Raw genomic sequence first — 21,218 nt, forward strand, 5'->3', positions numbered from 1 at the left:
CTAGAGTGTGACCAGCTGTCCCCTGTGTTCTGCCACAGGGGTCAGAGAAATGCTCTTGGTTATCACTGAAATCATAAAATGACATAGTTAAACATGAGTATTCGTTCTCTCCCAACCTGACTCTTTCATTCCTCGGTGTGGAAACTCAGAGACACACACAGCTCAGTCCTGGCAGAGCTGGGCCCCTGTTCGGTTCTGGGGAACGGAGCATTGGTGTTGGGGCAGGTCCCTCGCGCTGCCTCCCCTGGCAGGCCTGGGCCCTGGATGGAAAATTGGGATGGAAAATAAAAGGAGAGAAGGAAAAAGGGAAAGAGGAAAAGAGCAGGAGAATCCTGAGGAAGAGAGGCAGGACTTCTGAGGGGGAAAGAAAGGCCGGGTGTATATTCACTGCTGGTACCAGTGGGGGGCTCCGTGGCTTTCTGATGTCCCCACTTCCATGCAGTGAAATTTGGAAGCATCCATCAACACGAACTTTTAGTGTGCTGTCACTGAAAGGCCACAGACAGCAGTGGCTAAGACCTGGGACTCTGGAGCCAGAGTGCCCCAGCTTGCATCCCAGCTCGGCCCCTAACTGTGTGCCCTCCGCAGGTTACTTACCCCCTTCCTCCTCTTCAAAAATGGGGATGAAATGGTACACACTGTATGGGATGGCCGTGGGATTAAGCGAGTTAATAAATGTAAAGTGCTTACAATAGTGTCGGGTAAATGGAAAATTCTATTATTTTCCAGCAATGAGGAAAAACACTTATTCTCAGCCCTCACCCAGTTGGAGGATGGAGCAAAGCAGGGGACAGAGGGTAGAAGTGGGGGACAGAGGATAGCGTAAGGCTGAGGGACGGACTCAGGGGTGGCAGTTAAGGTAAGGAGGTGTGTTGAGCATATCCCTGGCAACACGGAGCCAAATCAGAATGCCTCATGCATGGCCAGGCAAATCGAATGGATAGTCCTTTTGCCCACTCAGGCATCCTTCTAACCCTTTTTCACATCAGTCCTCTTTCCCCCTCCTGCTTTTTTCATTTCAGCTCCTCATGCAGCAGCTGTTCGGTTCTCCCTGTCGCTCATCCTCTCAGGGGACTAATCCTCCCCAGCCCTCCACCCCCCCGCAATGGAGGGCTGCAAGGCAGCTGAAGTAATATGCTGGAAATGAAAGCTATATACTGATTTTTGGGGGGTTCCTGGGTGGTTCAGTCCATTAAGCATCCGACTCCTGATTTCAGCCCAGGTCATGATGTCAGGATTGTGAGATGGAGCCCCGTGTCAGGCTCTGAGCTGGGCATGGAGCCTGCTTAAGATTCTTTCTCTTCCTCTCCTTCTGCCCCTCCCCCACCTCATGCTCCCTCTCTCTCTCTTAAAAAAAGCCAACTATATACTAATTTTACATTTATTACAAGCCATATGTCATATCAAAATTGTTTAATTTTAATTTTTGGTGTTGTCTCTCTGTTCCCATTTCCCCCAGAGCTGTTTTCCTCTTTGGTCTTTGTTCTTTTTATTAATAGTATGTACTCATTTGACAGATATCTGATCAAAGAATTGCTTTTCAAACTAGAATCTGTTGAGTACCTGATATGTCCCAGACTCTGCAGTACTGACCCTTATAATAACAATGTGTCTTCAGTATTACTCCTCTCTCTGTAGAGATAAGGGAAAGCATACCTGGAGAAGTCGTCACTCGCCTGAGCCTCCTCCTTGTACACATTCCTTCTAGAACCCCTGAATACCTCTGCATTCCAGGCCCCTTGGAAGGCATCAGGACTGACCTGGGCCTCACCAGGACTGCTCAGAGTCTACCTCAACCTGGTGTTGAGCACAGGGCTGAGGCTGGAAGGAAAAGAACGATTCCACACAGAAGTTGGGGTTGTTGTTTAAGGATGGTTCCTTATGAGGTCGAAACACTGGCGGACACAGACAGTCCAGCTTCAGTGCCCACGGAACAAATTGCTACACAAAACTAGGGCAAGAACGTAAGAGAGCAACGTGCCATTTTCCCACCTCACATTGCCCTGGAAAGCAATGTCAGCAGGAAATCAGTCTCATGGTGGCTGGGGTGAAGGGACCCCCTTGGAGCATGAGGGCACAAGGCAGAGGGACATGCAGGAAAACCCAGGACTCAGCAATTACTGGAGTCATAGGGTGTGAGGGGTCTTGAAGTCCTTTGCACAGGTGGGAATGATGAGGCAGTGAGAGCTGAATTATGAGGATTATCTGTGGCTCCATTTGTGTTGGTAGGAAATAAGGTCATACAATCATAAATGACAAATTGTCCTCAAAGAAGTGAAATTTTGTGTAGTCAAACATGCAGACATAACAATGTGACACGTACTATTACAGTAAAACACACGGGAACTCAGGAAGGACTTCACAGAGGAAGTAACGAGTGAGCAAGTCTCTGAGGGTTGAACGAGAGTTTGCCAGATGCAGAAAGGATGGAGGAATATTCTAGATAGGAGGAATCTCATGTGCAGAGCCTTAGAGTTTTGACAATTCTTCTCATTAGAGGATGGAGACGTAATTTAGGGGCAGATCGTGAAGGAGACTGCCAGGAGATCTGGAATTTATTTTATAGGCAACAGAGAGCCAGGCCAAACTTTTAAATAAGGGTATCATAAAATCACACTTTTTTTTTTTTTTTAAAAGGTCATTCCAGAAGAAATTTGGAGAATTCATTGAGAGGTGAGAAGTACCCGGTACCCGGTGGGATAAGGACCAGGGTCAGAAGAGGGATGGGACTGAGCCAAGACCCAGTGGCCAGAGGTGAGAATACTGTTTCAGAAACCATGGTTTCCAGGACAGGGGGTTCTGCGTGGCTGGAGCACATCTGGTGGCAGTAGGAGAAAGAAAAGAAGGCTGCTCACCTGTGTGTGTGGTGCCGTGGGTTGAAGTGTCAAGTTTGAACTGAAGTTAGAGCAGAGCAGAGGAGTGGGCAGGGCCTGGAAGGATGCCCGGAACCTTTTTTGATCCTGAATACCTGCCCTAGCCCTGGGGCCTGGAGCCTGGGAGTGGGGAGCAGGGAGGAGGGGCTCCACCAAAGTTATCTTGAATGAAACTAGAGAACGGAAGGAAAGTCGGTTCTCCAGCAGAGCCCAATGAGAGCTGGAGCCTCAGTAAATGGTCAAGTCAAGCTCTCTGATACCTGGCGTTTGGGAGGAAGCTCTCAGAGATCAGGCCGCAGACTGGGGATTAGTGAGGACCGTGAGTGCCAGGCTAAGGATCTTGGACACCACCTAGGATACAGTGGAGAGGGGCCTCCGGACCCTGAACTATGAACCCGCAGTGTGTTTGCTAAAATACTACCCATTTAGAAGACCTTAACTCTTTTTTTTTACCTTGCAAATACTTCTCCATAAAGCCCCCAAATCTGAAAATAAGCAAATTTGAACTAATTCTGTTCTCTGGGACCAGAAGACCCAATTCCTACCGCGAATAGACAGTCTCTCCCTTACGCTGAAGGCTCCCTTTCTGGGGGCTGTTTGAAATTAACAGCTGCAAAATAAATAAATACAGAGAAAAAATAAATAAAAATACTCCCTCCCCCCCCAACCAATCTCATCCATCCAAGTGGTGAGTTTAGAAGAAATTAAATGCTTTACAAGAAGAAAATGGAAAGGCCACAGACCTCGGACAGAATCCTAAACCCATGAAGGTGGCATTTAAAAACCTCCCGTTTTCTGGAACATCTTTTGTAGCCAAAGCCCTGCCGCCCTCGTCCCCGGAACGCTCCCGCCCTCCGCGCCCCCGACCCCGACCACCACCGCCCGCACACGCTCGCAGGGTGACGTCGGTCGCCGGCGGCGCGGCCTCCCAGGTGAGGGGGCCACCCAGTCCCCGCGGCGCGGGCGGCCCGAGCCCATTCGCCGCCGCCGCCGCCGCCGCCGCAGGGGCGGGAGGGGCTGGGCCAGCCGGGGAAGGGCGGGGGACGCCGGGGAGGAGTGCGGGGCGGGGGTAGGACGCGAAAGCGAGCGGTGAGGAGGAAGAGCGCGGCGCGGGGGGGGCGCAGGGGCGGGAGCGGCGGAGGCGCGCGCCGACGCGGGGCCAGCCCTGCTTCGCCCGGGTCGCGGGCGGACGCGCGCCGCAGTCGAAGCCTCAGACGCTCGGCGCAGGGGACAGCGCTGGGCGGCGGGAGGCGGCGGCTCCGTCGGGAACGGACGACGTCCGCGCTCCAGTGTTCCGGGGACTCAGCAGCGGTGGGCGCGGCGGAAGAACGTGAGTAGCTCCGTGCGCGTCCGGCGGTGGCAGTCGGTCCTGCTCGGGGGCGACGGCTGGAGCGGAGGAGGGTGCGGGGGGCTGCTGTGTTGTCACTCGGACGCGGGCCCGGGGTTCAGCAGACCGCCCTCCCGGCTGGCAGCGCCGCGCCACTCTCTCTGCGGCAGGGCGAACCTGATCGCCAACTCCTTTCCTCCCCTCAGGCCTGGGACGCGCCCGCGGGCGCCGAACGGGAGGAGGGGGACCGGCGCCCGGGCGGGGGCACGCTGAAACGCGACAGCCCTGGCGGGCGCAGGCGATCCCTTCACCTCCTCTAGTCTGTGGCCAACTTCTGCTTCCGCGCCCGCTCCCCGCGTTTTCAGGGAAGCCCTGTCGGGGGTCCCTGGGTGGGCAGTTGGGCCTGGCTGCAGGGGCCCGGCACCGCGGCTTGCCGGGCATGCACACGGCGGGCGCGGGGTGTCACGCCACGGTGCCGGCGGGACGAGGAGCGCAGGTGCGGGGCTGGCGCGCACCGGCGAGTACGCGTCCGGCTCCCCGCGGACACATCTGGGCGTGGGCTTTGTTCGGATGTGCTCACACCTGCGCCGATCACTGGTACTCGGGGCCGAGGCGACCTCCACTCTCGCCGCCCCGGGGGAGAACTCGGGGAATCAGGGGGAACGGGAGAGACCGCGAAGGCAGCAAGGTTGGGGCTTTCCGGGGGTTTTGTTGGCCCTACAGGTGCGGGTCCCCGGGGTCCCGGCGCCCCGCCCAGCCTCCGGAGGCTGGGACTTTTTGGGGCTGGCCCACCGGTTTGGGGGCTGACCCAGAAGAGCCCCTTCCCTGCCGGGACCCCCAGGAGTGGGTTCTGGCCGCACCTTGGCCCGGGGATGCTGTGTTGAGCCGGGAGCGATTGCCGGCTTTGGAGCATCCATCTCGCCGCGAGCGCCATCTGCGCCGTGCGCCGCCCCCGGCTCCCTCCGGGCCGCGCGGGTGGGCGCCGCCGAATGTTGGTTCCCGAATGGTTCGGCCATTCCCGGCCCTCAACTCCCCGCGCGCAGAGGGGACCCGGGGTGCAGCGGTCGAGCGGAGCTAGGGACTCGTCATCACTCCCGGAGCGGTGCACCCTGGGCAGCAAGCGCTGCCGGAGGGTTCCTCGGGCCCTGGGGGCTGGCGATTAGGCCGCTTCCCTTCGCTCCGGATCGCATGCCCTCTCTCCGGCTCCCGGCCCTCGGCCGCATCCTCTGTCCCCCCGCGCGCTCGGGGGCCGCCCCTGCGCAGCTGCGGGCGCGGAGGGAGGGCGCCGAGCGGAGGAGCCTCCTTCCACCCCGCCTCTCTTCTGCCTTCCCCGTAGCTGTTTGCCCTAAGAGGGAAGCGTTCTTTTCCTTCTCGGTCCCGCATGGTTAACGTGCAGAGGTGCGGGTCTGAGGGGCTGGGCCCTTCCTCGCCCGAGGCTCTGGCGAAGAGAAGAGATGGAGGCGAGCGTAGTGGGGCAGGAGGCTTTCGTTCTGCACCAGGAGCTCTCCCTAGGGCTGTCAGGAACGCGGTAGCTACTGAATACAGACCTGCAGAGGCTGGACTGCTTTGGTTGCGACTGCTTTAGGCTAACCAGGCCCTGTTATTAAAATATTGTAACAGTTCAAGAGTAAAGGAGAGCTTCCGGAAATACTGAAATGGAATTAGAGCACTGGATACTTTCCATGTTAATGGTAATGATAGCATTTTTTGAGAGCTTCAGATGTACCAGGCGTTGTGCATGGTACAGGTATCATCTTATTTAATTTCCACAACATATTACCCTATTCTTAAAATTAGGAGATGGAGCCTTGAGAGGTCACGTTACTTTCCCAAGGCCACATAGCTAGGAAGTGGGGGAGCAAGGTTTAGTTTTTGCCCCTACGCTTTACCATCCATGACTGTGAAAATGGGGCCTTTTGGAGGCTTATCATATTAGTTTAGGGCAAGCCTAAAACCACCAAGTGATCAGGGACATCAAAAGTCCATTCACTTCTGACCCCAGCAGACTCCACAGTAGCAGGCAATATTGTAACTCAGCAGATTGTATTGTGCCCTGTATCTCCCTCGAATTCCTTTACATGTTCTTTTATTCCTGTTAGCTTTCAAGTGTTAGCCCAGGCAGTTACAGTCACTGGACTGTTTTTAGTGACCAGACTCCCCTGTGATTACAGAGACTGAGAGGTTCCTGGCACATCACAATTCTTGAGAAAACTTTTTTTTTTTAAAGGCCAACATTTCCATTTGGTAAGTGGTTCTAGTAGACTCCCAGTCCTGAATCTCCTTTGTAGACTATTTTGACTGCAGAAGATTTACTCCTCAAATTGGATATTGAATTTGAATAGGACCCTAGTATAAAATCTTAGGAAAGCATTCCATCTCCTGAATATATGACTGTGTGGTACATTTACAAAGATTCTCCATATTAACTAATGAAACAAGAGTTTGAACTAAAGTGAAAGCTGTTCCTGGGATGGCTTTTAGAATGATTGTAATTGACCAACTGCAAAAGTGAATTCATTGTGCATTCTTAATCCTTCTGACTCATATTCTTCCTTCAACCTGCTTTGTACTTCATTATAGGAAAGTTGCAAAACATTTCACATCATCCAGGAATTTGAGAGCTGTAAGAGAACACTGTATTTAAATGTTTCAGTTTCAAAATGAGTACAGTGGGGCTTAGAGAGGTCACTCAGCCGCCTAATGCAGGGTAGTGAGGCAGGCCAGTACCCCGACATGACATCATTTTGTTGCTGCAGCAGGGATGGTGAATGAAAAGCAAGTCATCTTTGGCAATGGTACTTCCTGTGAGGCTGATGTGACTCTGACAAGGATAGCTGGGGGTATAAGTGCTTCAGAAGTGTGAGAGGGACTATGGAAAACTTCCTTAAGAATCATTTCAGGGGTGCCTGGGCACCTGGGTGGCTCAGTCGGGTGAGTGTCAGACTCTTGGTTTCTGCTCAGGTCATGATCTCAGGGTGGTGAGATCAGGCTCTGCTGCTTAGGGTGGAGTCTGCTTGAGATTCTCTCCCTCTGCCCCTCCCCTTGCTTGCTTTTTCTCTCCCTCCCTCTCTCTCTCTCAAAAAAAGACATTTCAAATAATCTTCTCATGTAGGTGGAGTTTTCCTTGTATAATTGGCTGAGTATAAATAGAATATGCAGATATTATATTGTGTATGTTCAAAGGAGCTATTTAAGGAACCCCACAGGACGCTTTTCTGGTAAAGAGATTCATTCATTCATTTATTCATAAATATGTACAGCATGCATGGCCTACTGTTCTAGGCACTGGAGATACAGTGCTGAGCAAAACAGAGTTCCAGCCTTCAGGAAGATTAATTCTAACTTTCTCATCTAGGGCTGCATTCTTCTGTACACTTCTGCACACAGACTCTTTTTTCACATATCATAAATGTACAGCTTGATGAACTTGCTCAAACCCAACACACCCATATAACTGTGCTCAAATCAAGGAACAGAACATTATGAACATCTGAGAAAGCCCTCTTGTGGCTCCTCCCAGTCATTACCCCCTCCCTTAAAGGTAAGCACTGAGACACCCATGCTTTTTTTCCTGAGATCCTCGCCAGGAAATCAGAAGGATTTTGTTTTAGTCAGCTTGGGCTGCCATAACAAAATACCATAGACTGGGTGGCTTAATGAACAGAAATGTACTTTCTTCAAGTTCTGGAGTCTGGAATCCTGAGATCAGGGTGTCAATGGGGTCAGGTCCAGCGAGGGCTGTCTTCCTGGCTTGCAGATGTGCACCTTGTCACTGTGCCCTCATACATGCTTTCCCCACAGGGTGTGCACAGAAATCTCTCTCTTCCTCTTATTACAAGGCCACTGATCTCATTAGATTAGGACCCCATCCTTATTACCTCATTGAACCTTAATTGCCACCTCCCCAAAGCCTCATCTCCAAATACAGTCACATTAAGGGTTAGGTCTTCCATGTATGAATTTCGGGCTCACAGTTCAATCCATACCAGCCCCGATTTGCTGCCCCTGTCAGCAGCCTTCAGAGTCTCACCCCCATTTCCAAAGAACAGTTTCCATCTGAGAAGTATGGTAACCGGAAACAAATCTAACTAGAATATAGAGCTCCTGTGGTATTCTTCTCTAGGAAGTTTTTTGTGTTCACGTCCGTAGACTGCTTTAGGTCAGCCTTCAACTGCTGAGGTGATTGGGGAAGAGGAAGTGATTTGAAAATGATTAAAAACCATTAAATACATTTAGATGTATTTTCCCTTTTATGTTTCATGTTGCCCCACCTGAAGGAGCCCTGCACCTTTCTGCCAGCTGAGGCAAGAGGACATCTAGGGATGCTAGGGCCAAGAATCCAGTGGCTTATTTTATTTAACCCTTCGTCCACCCAGGCAAATGAGAAGCCGCTTTAGCTTTAAAGAGTCTTTCTTGCCATCAGGGCTAAAGTTTCTAAGTCTAGGAATATGTGCCAAAATGAACTGATGAATGTTTACTTTTCCTCTCAAAATGTGAAGAACAGGGCTCTATGAGGAAAGCCTTGGAAGAGCTCTGCCTCCAGTTGTAGCAACTGTAAATTCTTCAATATCAGGTTGTCTTTAAATGGGGGAGCAAATGTCATGTTTATAGAAAATGTGATATTTTAGGGTGTGCCTGGGTGGCTCAGTCGATTAAGTGTCTGAGTTTGGCTCAGGTCATGATCCCAGAGTCCCAAGATGGAGCCCCCCCTGCTCAGCGGGAGTCTGCTTCCCCCTCCGCCTCTGCCCCTCCCCCGCCCCCTGCTTGCACTCTCTGTCTCTCTCTCCAAATAAATAAATAAAATCCTTTAAGAAAAGAAAATGTGATGTTTTTGCTAAGTCACTTTTTTATTGCGATAACATATATATCATAAACTTTATTGTTCTAACCATTTTTAACTATGTAGTTTAGTGGCATTAAATACTTCGAAACATGATGCAACCATCACAACTGTCCAGCTCCAGAACTTTCCTCATCTTCCCAAACTGAAACTCTGTACCCATTAAACAATGACTCCCCATTCCTTCTCCTCCCAACCCCTGGCAACGATCATTCTCTTTTCTTCTCTATGAATTTGACCACCCTAAGTACCTCACATGAGTGGAATCATACAGTATCTGTCCTTTTTGTGACTGGGTTATTTCACTTAGCATAATGTTTTCAAGGCTTATTCATGTGTCAGAATTTCCTTCCTTTTTAAAGCTGAATAATATTCCATTGTATGTAATACCACATTTTTTTTAATTCATTCATTTGTTGGGCTGCTTCCAGTTTTTGGCTGCAGTGAATAATGCTGCTGTGAGCATGGGCGTACAAATATCTTTTCAAGTCATGACTTTCAACTCTTTTGGGTATATATCCAAAAGTGAGATTTCTGTATCGTAAGGCAGTTGTAATTTTCTGAGGCACCCCGATTCTGTTTTCCATAGCAGATGTACTGTTTATGTTCCCGAGTGCTCAGGGTTCCAATTTCTCCACATCTTTACTGACACTGATTTTATGCTTTCTTGACAATAGCCATCCTAATGGGTGTAAAGAGCAATAGCTGTTACCCTTTAAAGTTATAAATTAACATACTATGTATTATGAACAAGTAATTCACAGAATTTTCCAACTTATTGGTTTAATTTTTATTGACAAGGAGATGTACGGTTTTTTAACAAGGACTCATTGACCCCATACTTTGTGCAAAGCGTGCTATAAATGCCATGCAGTATGTATGTCATAGTCCAAGAGAAGTCAGCACCAGTGACAGACATTCATGTTAGTTTTTTTAAATGCCGAAATAGAGCATATATGTCTATAGGGTGGTTGTGTGAAGCGATGTTGTTCCGAGGATAGATTAAATATTAGTAGGATTTTATTTTCCTGAAAAAAATTACCTTAGCATTTGAACCCAGTTGAGGGGCAGATGGGCCTCAGATCTGGAAACACCCAGGACTGTCCTGTTTAGTGATGTGCTAGAGTTGTGCTCTGCAGGTCTGCACTGGGCATTTCGCCCTACCATTGAATCTTCAAAGATGACAACATAAACCCTCACTAACCAGTTATAATTGCTTAGCTGAGCTAATAAAAAAGTTGTGGTGTCAACTTAATTGACCTATTTTACTGGCCTACAAGATTAGAATTTCAGGTTAGAAAAAGGTAGTTTTTAGAAGTCTGGTGGAGGGTTTCCCTCAAGTGACTGAAAAACTAGTGACTGTAAGAAATGATGGTGGTAAAGGGAACAAATCTACAAATACCAGTGCTCAACTGCTGCACATACTGTCCAAGTGGCTTATTCGGTTTAAAAGCAGGGATGAGGAATAAATCTTTTCCTGTGTGGTCTCTGATTTGCTTCCACAGTGCCGTGTATTAAAGCACTGTTTAACTCACACCGGAATGAAAATGGTAGTTGCTCTCAAACTGAAAGGATCCTTTCTAAAATTCTTTTTTTTAATTGACCTATAATTGGCATGTGATATTTTATTAGTTTCATGTGTACAACATAGTGATTGGACATTTGTAGTCTTCTGAAATTCTTATTAAATGGTGCTAGGGCTAGAGAGAATATTTTAATATATGTATTCATATGTATATATATATTTAAATAATATTTAAAAAATAAATATATATATTCATATGTGTATTTAAATTTTATGATGTGCATGGTCTATTGGTTCAAAACCCACTGTAGCCAGAAAAACATATTCCCAGGGCAATGTGAGGGAATCCTGTAGGAGGTCTTCTGTGTAATATGCAATGAATTCGATTTATCTTTCTCAAGTGGGTTGAGAGCATTCAAAAAATTCGGTATATGTATTCAGTATGTAGTGATCTTTCCTCCAAATTTCAACTTTAAAGCAATTTCATGCCACTTTCAGATGACCTTGACATTTGAGTAGCACGATTTACAGCCCACATTTTTGAACAACACTACAAACTCACGTGAAACACATTAGCAGACTCTCTCCAAGGGAAGGGGAAAGGAAACAGTCCTAATTGTCCGTTCCTTATGCCTGAAGGTAAAAAGTGGACAGTGGAAAGAGTTCCATCCCAGAGTTTTTGTGGTCTCTGAGGAAGGATGGCTTGCAAGCAGTGCTGCTGCCTTCCAAAGCCTGTGCGGCCTTTCAGTCCCTCACCTCAATAGAGAACTAAAAGGACAAAAGTGAACAAAGGAGGCCTGTTTTGCCTGCCCCACTTGCTGGGCTGTTGTCTTGGCCCTTTTCAGTGAAGGAAGGGGGGGGGAGCTGGGTCAAAGTTGAAGAACAGTGAAAAGGAATTCAAGCTTCATGTCGAAATTTGAATTATAGCTTCAGTTTGAGTGCCGAGTAGATGAGTTTGAATTGAAATTTTTGAAGCTGTTGGAAGCTTCAGTGACAGATGGTGTTGGAACAACGTACACGGGGCTGGATGGTGCGTCCAAAAAGTGGAGTGCCCGGGCGAGGCACTCAGTAAACATCTAGTTAACTGACAAAAGTTTGGAAACTGTAGGAAGTGCAGTTTGATGCTGTATGCCGCATTAAGACATTGGGCTGTGTGAATTCTGGGGAGGCCCCTGCATCTGGCATACTCTCAGATGCACTTGTCCCCCCCTAATTGCATTGCAAATATTCTCACCGTTCTGCTGCCGGGCCCCCCTAGTATCTACTGGAGGAAATACAGAAATGCCTAGGCTGCTCCCCATGTAAAATCTCATTACAGTGTTTTGGTGTTGACCACAGATTGTTTGGATATATGACAGGATAAGTCTGTCCTAAATATTGACTAGCTGGGTTTTTTTTTACCCTGTATGAGTCGACTTGTGAAGCATGATTGTGGCGACCTGCGTCTAGTGGGGAGTCCATCACTGTTGTATTTGCCACTGAAGTCTTTAATGGGGCACATGTCTCCCCCATTCAGTTCGGTAGGCAGCATCTGATTTAAAACATTTCAGAAAGAGGAGTTGGCTGTGTGTAGAACCAGAATAATAAAACAGCTACTGGGAGGTCACAGTTACTGAGATGTCAGTGAAATAAAAAATAATTTGGTGTAATTTGAAATACTTCCTGATGTCCGATGAAGCCATAATTGGAAAATTTTTTCTTTGGCGTGTTTGACCATTTATATAATTTGAGGACATAGTTTTTTGTTCTGATATTGGTAGCATGATGACCAAAAGTCATTTTTTTGTATACATTTAATACCTTCAAATATTTCTAGTTTTAGAGAAATGACATTGACGTGGCAACAATATAAAAAATAGTAGATACTTAGAGATAATACTGTAATATAAACAAAAGCAAATTTACTTCAGAATTGATTCTATGAATTTATGTCCCATGTTGTATTTTACATAAATTGTAATACATACTTCATATGTCACACAAATTTTAAGGTAACTTGCCTTTTAGTAGTTGGAATAGGGTTTTTAAAACTCCATGGCCATATGTTTCTAGTAACAGTTACCTCGATGCCAAATTAGAGTGGAAAGTAAAATATATCAAGGGTTGATTGCTGTCCTAGAACCATAAGGGGACCCATTAAGCAGCAGGGAGCGAGTGAGGTCACGGTTGGATTCATTTGCTAGGACTGGGGTTGGAAGAGCAGAGATCAGGGAGGGCGAGGGATTCAGACGGCGGGAAGGCTCAGGTGGGTAATGAGAATTGTGACATCCTGGAGAAGTCACTTGACATGATAATATATGTACATTGAAAACAAATGCAATACACTGAGAAGAATTTACTAAGAGTCAGAGCTAATATTATTTCAGCATCACAGTAAAATTCTTAGATCATCTCATCTCTCCGGCAACTTTGTTCCTTTATGAAGACGAGGTATATAAAAGTGGGAACTTGCCAAACACATTTGGGATAATTACGCATGTTAAACAGAATTCTTCCCTTTGCACAAGGTTTATATAATGAATGAGCTCCTATAATGTAGCAAAGTCCAGTTCGGGAACAGCTTTTCAGGGATATCAGAGTAGACAGATTGTTCTATTGAAAGAGCATAGCATCCTTGACACCAAGCGAAACCCAATCAAATAAGGCTAAATAAAAATCCGTAAAGAGGTGGACAGGTGGTAAATGAAAAGAAGTACTTCAATTGTATGAAAATACTTGACATTTGCTCCAGATAACATTGAGAGGCCAAGTCTCTCATGCTCAGGGAAGCAGATAACGGAATAGTCATCCAGGTAATAAAGGCATTTTTGGCCTTGCTCACAATAGATCCTGCCCCCTTTCCCCAGGAAATCCATACTCATTCTGTCCTTGGAAACCATACTCATTCTGTCCCATTAGGAGACTGAGCTGCATTTCTGCTTGTGGGTGGTGATATGTATGTGAGCGTGCCCATATTTGACGAGTGAGCAAATGTAAGAATGAATGACCAAGTACATGAATATTGCAAAACGTCAAGTGGATCTTTTGTTGGAGAAAATTGGGGAATTTGGTCCTCACCCTGGTTTGAAGATCCAGACGAGGTCTAGACCATGGGAAATCAAGCATTCATAGTTTCAGGCCCGGATTCTGTATGATTGTCATTTGCTTCCTGGTTCTAAATTAGGCACTCAAGAAGACAGGTGAAATCATTCAGTCCAGAAGGGTACCATTTTTTAAATTGCTGCCATGGAGCCTTAAATGACATCTCTGTGACCCCGAAGAATTGCTCTGTAATTTTCTACCTTTGCTCACGGCAGATGATTCCAGATTTGCACAGGCCTTTCCTTTTCCTTCAGGGTCTGAAGCCGGTGCTTTTCACTTCCTTCTGGAGGTCTCTGGGTGGCTGCACGCTGGTTGAGTTAAGCACTTTCTAAGATTGCTTTGCCCCATCCGACTGTGAAGGAATCAGGAGCGAGGCGCCCAGGACTGAAGGGCTGGTGCAGGATGCTGAGCCGAAGCACTCAGGCGGGCAGCTTTAGACCCCAGCTTTCCTCCCTTTGCCAGCTGGCCCTGAATAGTCCCAGATGTGAATGGAGTGACAGAGTGGTTCTTCCCAACCAGTTAGTGGGTTGTGCGGGGGTTGGGGTCAAGGCGGTGGTGCCATGTGTGAGAGACACATAGGCAAAAATTGTGTGTGCAATTTGTAATTAATGAAAATTTGAGAAGTGCCTGTCTACTTGGCATAGACTGAGGAGCCTCAGTTTACGGTACAGCTTTGGAGAAGTTGCTTAAGTAGTTTTCTCTCTTTCGAAAATGAAGACAAAACACAGACCTTTCTCATCATCCAATGCTACCTCACAAGAGGGTGTTACTATGAAAAATCAAGATAAAAATGAAAGTACCGAGGGGCCCCTGGGGGGCTCAGTCGGTTAAGCGTCTGTCTTCATAGATCGTGATCTCGGGGTCCTGGGATCGAGTCCCGCGTCGGGCTCCCTGGTCAGCGGGGAGCCTGCTTCCCCCTCTGCCTGCCCCTCCCCCTGCTTGTGCTCTTTCTCTCTGTCAAATAAATAAATACAATCTTAAAAAAAATGAAAGTACTGAGAGAAGGATGGCATCAGTCGATGTTCTTTAGGGAGAATGCAGCTGCCATGTTTTCACCATAATCTCTCAAATTTGCTTGAGATCTGTATGTATCCTACATCCTTAGCAGTAACTATGTCTGCTTGATTTTGAAGAAATGAAGGGGTCTCACACTGCAATCTAAGAGATTGATACCCTTTTTAATGCTGCACGGTGGGGCTGTTTTCAAAAAACACAAACTACATTCTTAACCTTCAACAAATAAGTATATATGCAAAAGTCCGATTGAGCCAATGTCATAAAAAAAGGATGTAAATTTAGTATTAATACTTTTTTCCAGTCATATTCAATATCATTAATAGTCTTTTGAGGTCTAATTGTGTTTTATTTTGAGCCATAGCCTATTCATAATTTTTAAGAGGACAGTCAGTAATCTTTTGTGTCAGCCATGACTAACTAGCAACCCCACAAGCCAATAGAGCATGAAACCATTTTAATATATTAAATTCATCCAGCTCACACACGGCATATGCTTAGAGGTTTGCTACAGAGAAACATGTGCATTGTGGCTTATGAGCAGGTTTGTGTATGGATCATAGTTTCTATTTATTCTGTTCCTTTGTACCTCAGAGGAGAGATAGGTACTTTAAGATAGTAGCTACACAGCCACTCTGGAAAATATATGCAAGTTGCTGAAAAACCTAAAAATAGAACTGCCATATGATCGAGCAACCCCCTCTTTTCGGTCACAAAGATGTCATTTAAAGCTCCGTGGTGGCAGTTTTAAATGGGGTATCCTTCTGGATTCGTGTCCGAGTGCCTAATTTAAAACCAGGAAGCAAATGACAACCATACAGAATCCAGGCATGAAATTATGTAAACAGAATCTCAAATATGTATCTGGACTCCCATGTTCACTGCAGCATTATTCACAGTAGCCAAGATATGGAAACAACCTGAGTGTCCATCAGCAGATGAGTGGATAAAGATGTGGTATATATATATGTATATATACACACACCATGGAATATTACTCAGCCTCGAGAAAGAAGGAAATCTTGCCATTTGTGATGACATGGATGAACCTGGAGGGCATTATGCTTAGTGAAATAAGCCAGACAAAGACAAATACTGTGTGGCATCACTTATATGTAGAATCTAAAATAAAGTTAGGCTCATAGAAACAGAGAGTAGAGAGGTGGTTGCCAAGGGCTGGGGGTGGGGGAAATAGGGAGAGGTTAGTAAAAGGGTACAAATTTTCAGCTATAAGGTAAATATCTGAAATTTAATGTATAATATTGGTGACTATTGTTGATAACACTGTATTGTATAATTAAAATTTGTTAAGACAGTAGAATATAAATGTTCTCACCAAAAGAAAAAAAAAGTGAGGTGATGGATGTGTTCATTAACTAGTTGGGTGGGCATCCTTCCACAGTGTATATGTATATCAAATCACCACATGTGTATTTAAATATCTTACACTTTTGTCAATATCTCAATAAAGCTAAAAAGTAGTAGTTATCTTTTTAAAATTTATTTTATTTTATTTATTTTTATTTTTTAAAAAGATTTATTTATTTACTTGAGAGGGAAAGAGAGAGAGAGAGAGAGAGAGAGAGAACAGGAGAGGGGCAGAGGGAAAGGGAGAGAATCTCAAGCAGACTCCCTGCTGAGTGCAGAGCCCAACTCAGGGCTCGATCTCACAACCCTGAGATCATGACCTGAGCCAAATCCAAGAGTTGGATGCTTAACTGACTGAGCCAGCAGGTACCCCAATAGTAGTAGTTATCTTTGACTTGGTTATAGACACAGAGCTTTAGAAATGGGAATGTGGCGTGGGTTGAATTGTGTCCAAATTCAGCTATTGAAGTCCTAATCCCCAGTGCCTCAGAATACGACCTTATTTGGAGGTAGGGGCTTTGCAGTTAAAATGAGGTGGTTAGAGTGGGCTGTCTTTCGGTATGACTAGTGTCTTTATAGAAAGAGGAAAGTTGGAGACAGGCCCAGTGGGCGACCACCATGTGGAGATGAAGGTGAAGATCTGTAAGTCAAGGAACACCCAAGATGGACAGCGAACCCCCAGAAGTCAGGGGAGAGGCCTGGAACAGATGCTCTCTCATAGCCCTCAGCAGGAACTAACCCTGCCGACCTTGATCTTGGGCTTCTAGCCCCCCAGACTCTGAGACAATACATCTCTCTTGTTCCAGCCGCCCAGTCTGTGGCGCTTTGTTACGGCAGCCCTAGAAAACCAATAGAGAATGCAGTAACGAGGTCTCCCGGTTCTAAGCCTGCCTCTTACAAAGAAAGAGAGGGTGAAAACAGAGCTTCCCACCACAGCTGCATGTTTGTATGTTTGTGTCAATGTTTAGATATCTGTGCGTCTATCATTGTCTACTTTGTGGACCAAGGGAGTATGTGTATATAAACCAGTTATTTAGAAAGTCTCTATACCTTGAATTAAAGCCCAGAAATACTGAGAGTGGTAGGGAGAGTATTTGTTTTATCACCTGGATGGACATATGACGTGGATAGTTTACTCAGTTGATTACTCTTTTGGGCTGTAATCCAATCGACTCCAACTCTGCTGCCTTTCTTATGTGGAAATTGTTGTCACCTGGAAACTGAAGGGGGCGTATTTTGTTAAAGGCTCTGCAGGTACCCTTGCTGCTCCTTGCTAATCAGAAGCTGCCTTTTGACTTGGAAAATGGTATGGTTGCTGGTATTTCTTCCTGCTCAGGAGAGCGAAGGCAGGCATGAGCCGCCAGGCTACGCGGTGTGAACGTGCTTCAGTGGGACGGGGTGCAGGATGGCACTCCGCTATCATCAGGCAGCACCACTGCCTGAAGACACAGGATTGCCAAGTGCTCTTCATCAGCTTGAACATTGGTTTGAATGAACTGGAAACTCTAAAACCATTTTAGTTGGTCCTTAATGACGTCTGCCCACTTGGTGTGCGTTTCTGTTCGTTGTCCCCTGAGACGCCTTGCCTGTCTTAGATGGTAAGCTCCTTCAAGGTGATGCCCTACTGAAGTCCTGGGTAGTCCTGGGAAGGGCCTTTGACGGGCTGCTGCAGCTGAAGAAGGACCCACCTGTTTTCAGTAAGAACGATGAGGTGATTTGGTGGTAGGGTTCTTGGGATGAGCACCTAGGACTCTACAAGTCTTGAGTTTGTGCGATGCATCAGTTCCATTCTCATGTATAAACCATTTGCCAATTTGGGGTTTCCTCGTGGTGCTAATGTGCTTCCCTTGCTGCGGACTCGACTTTATTTATGACCCTGTCAGGAGGGACTAATGAAAACCCACCAGTATCTAGCAGGAAATACTTTGGAATCATGGCCGTTTTCTGCAGATTGTTACAGCTTGCCTTTACCGTGCGAGGCAGTGAGGCACATACTGACGGAGTGAAACGTCCGGGGCCCTACACAGGAGCGGGGAACAGGCAGTGGTTTGCTTCGGAAAATCACTCTCAACGTAAACTCTTTAGATATTTTAAGTACTGGCCTAAAAGCCAATTTTGTGAAGATTGTCTGAAAGGTTGAAGGGAACCATTGTAACATCAGCTGTTGCCCAGAGCTTATTTGCACACGTACTCATACGGAGCTAGCCATGCCCGTCCCAGGAGAAATGACCAGCTTTAGATCCATTTTATTATTTGGAATGGTGAGCCCAGATTTTATTACATTCAACTCACATTTAAAAATTTCCAACTCTGGACAAGCAGAATACATCTCGGGAAGGCAGTCACTGCCACGGAAAATGGAAAGGGGTTCTGCTCAGGTCGTTGTCGAAGCCTAATTTCAGCCTCCCCCTGACCCCCTGCCCCTCCTTGCATCGCCTCCACAGTTAGGCGTGGGGCCAGTGATGAACATGCATGCGTCACACACCTGTGACCAAGAGGGCCTCCATCAGGAAAGGGCAGAGTATCAGTTACTGGCAAGGGATGACTCGTCGCAGCTGCTGTGTGCGGCCCAGCAGGCTCCTGCTGTAACAGCTGCTCACCACAGCCCACCATCACACCGCCTCGGCCGCCTCAGTCCAAGAAAGGCGCCAAGCCTGCTGACCCTGAGCCGTTACTGCCTGGGCGGGCCGGGGCTGGGGTGCTATAGAGAGGTCTCTCCGAATTTCAGGAAATGAGATCACAATGACTTTATAGCTTTTCTATTAATAAATAATAATTCACAGCATGTATTGGTTGGTTAACTATATGGAGTGCCTCTCATGAATTATCTCACTTGATCTTCACAACAACCCTTTATGTCAGAGGCTAGCACCTTTTTTTTTTTTTATAAAGGGCCAGGGAATAAATATTTTAGACTTTGTAGGTCACACCATCACTCCCCAGACAGTCGGAGACAATATATAAATGAGTGGGCATTTCCATGTTTTCATAAAACTTTCTTTACAAAAGAGGTAGTGTCCAGGTTTGGCCTGTGGGTCATATTTGCCAACCCTTACTTTATGTTATTATACTCATCTTATAGGTAAGGAAACTGAGGCTTAAGTAATGGGTCAAAATAGCACCGCTGTTAAATTGCACAACTGGGATTCTAACCCAAGGAGTCTGGCTCCTATCCCTTAGTCTTAATCCCTGTGAGCTACTATGTTATCCTGCCATGAGAAATGACAAGGAATGGAATTTTAGTTTCCATGTGCTATGAGTTATAGATTATGACTCAAACTTCTAAGAGAGACTTTTGTTTCCCTTAGAAATGATGTGTAGGGAAGAGCATCAGTCTAGTCCTGAAGATACTATTTAGTTAAAGGTAGATAGTTTAATCTATAGCACATTCAAGTAATGGGACCGCATCCTTGAATAATTGAATAAAGCTTTTAATGTTCTCCAAGTGACCTGATACTGTGGCCATTTTCATCAAGAGGATTGCAGAAGAAAAAGTACTTTAATTAAAAAAATATATGTAAATGATTACTTTTTTAAAATTTGCTGACACATTGGTGGCCCATGTGTTGTATAGTAAGATAACTGGCATATTCCCAAGAAAGATTTTTATTTTCACAAAAACAAGTTATGCAGAAGAGTTTCTTCCACATTTATCTTTTTTAAAGATTTATTTATTTATTTGAGAGAGAGAGGGCATGTGTGTGTGCACGCATGCACGAGTGAGGGAGAAGGACAGAGGGAGAGAATCTTCAAGCAGACTCCCTGCTGAGTGCGGAGCCCAGTGTGGGGCTTGATCTCATGACCCTGAGATCATGACCTGAACCAAAATCAAGAGTCAGATGCTCAACTGACTGAGCCACCCAGACATCCCTAGTTTCTTGCACATTTAGTATAAAACCTTGGAATGAGAATTCTAAGCAGTTTTTATTTTCCAGGATGGACAGCTCCTTTTGTGTTTTATTTCCATGGTAACAGTTAAGTTTCTACTTGAGAACAACAAACCTGCAAGATAACTGTCCAGTTGACATTGTTGGGCACCCCCTTAGGGAATTTGCAGTGCATCATGGTGTGGAGATAGCCCCAGAAGTAGAGTTACACAGACTTGCTGTATTTTTTGTACGGCAAGCTCTTATGTAAAGGGCTGAAGGTTCTCAGAATAGACCAAAGTTAGGAAACATTTAGTTCTGGCTGCTCAGCGCACACAGAATACCATGAGCTGCCAAACTTCAAAGACATTCCCAGGACACCATAAAGGGCTCCAGAACTCACAGTTCTTGACTGCTGGGTGAATGAAATTTTAGGAAGTATGCAGCTGGCAAAATGGGGGCTTCATGTGACTAAACATTGTTGCTTGTACTTTGTTTGAGGGAAACTCAAAATGGAGCCACTCCCTGGTGGGGAAATCAGAGAGTGGAAACTCTTGTGGGGAGGTAACCCTACTCTCTCTTTGGAAATCTGGTCTTTGAATTTAAGTGAGCCTCTATTCATTACTAACAAAGCTGATGGAGGAATAAACCCAACTAAGGAAAAGTTGACTGCGTGTTTGTGCGAAGTGGTTACTGTGAGTTAATTGGTGTAACAAATTATAAAGGGCATGGTCAACAAATTGGAAAAAAAATTTTCTGTTGAATCATTTCCTAGAAAAGATAGGCTTAGTTCATTTAATTTTAAAAATGTAGCCCAAGTAAAAAATGGAATTATGGTACTATGGACAACTTTTTGTGTTCCATGACATTTTATTTTTACATCTGTCTTGAGGTGGAACTTCTATATCGTAAAATCTACCCATGGTAAGAGTATAATTCAGTGATTTTTTAAAAAAATAAATTTATAAACTTTGCAGTTGTGGCAAGCAGATTTCTAAGATTGCCTCTAAGATTCTTTCTCCTGGATACATACCCTGTGTAATATCCTCCCTTAAATGTGAGTGGGACCTGTGAATATATATGATGGAATAGTACCCCCATCATCAGATTACGTTATATGGCAAAGATGAAGGGATTTTGCAGTTAAGGTCCCAAGCCATTCAATTATGACTTAATGGAAAGGGAGATTATGCTGGCTGGCCTGACTTAATCAGACATAAGCCATTAAAAAGGGATAGTTGTAAGAGAGACGCTCTCCCACTGTCCTTGAAGAAGCTTCCATCCATATTGTGAATTACTTACGGAAAAGGGTAGCGATAGTCCT

General features: G+C 45.9%; 1 protein-coding gene across 13 annotated transcripts in view; it reads left to right on the forward strand.

The window, feature by feature from the left end:
* The first annotated feature begins 1,359 nt into the window (after nucleotides 1-1,359).
* NRCAM (neuronal cell adhesion molecule) overlaps nucleotides 1,360-21,218 on the forward strand; it is a 290,304-nt gene continuing 270,445 nt past the window's right edge. For 7 of the 13 annotated variants that reach the window (XM_027573706.2, XM_035723247.1, XM_027573711.2 and 4 more), the window contains exon 1: nucleotides 4,001-4,203. The gene's annotated coding sequence lies outside the window, so the exon portion shown is untranslated. Of the gene's footprint in view, nucleotides 2,755-4,000; nucleotides 4,204-21,218 lie in introns of those variants that run through there. The other 6 variants (XM_027573701.2, XM_027573707.2, XM_027573709.2 and 3 more) reach the window with 2 other exon arrangements.

The sequence above is a fragment of the Zalophus californianus genome, chromosome 12 (assembly GCF_009762305.2).
Source record: "Zalophus californianus isolate mZalCal1 chromosome 12, mZalCal1.pri.v2, whole genome shotgun sequence".
Lineage (NCBI taxonomy): Eukaryota > Metazoa > Chordata > Mammalia > Carnivora > Otariidae > Zalophus > Zalophus californianus.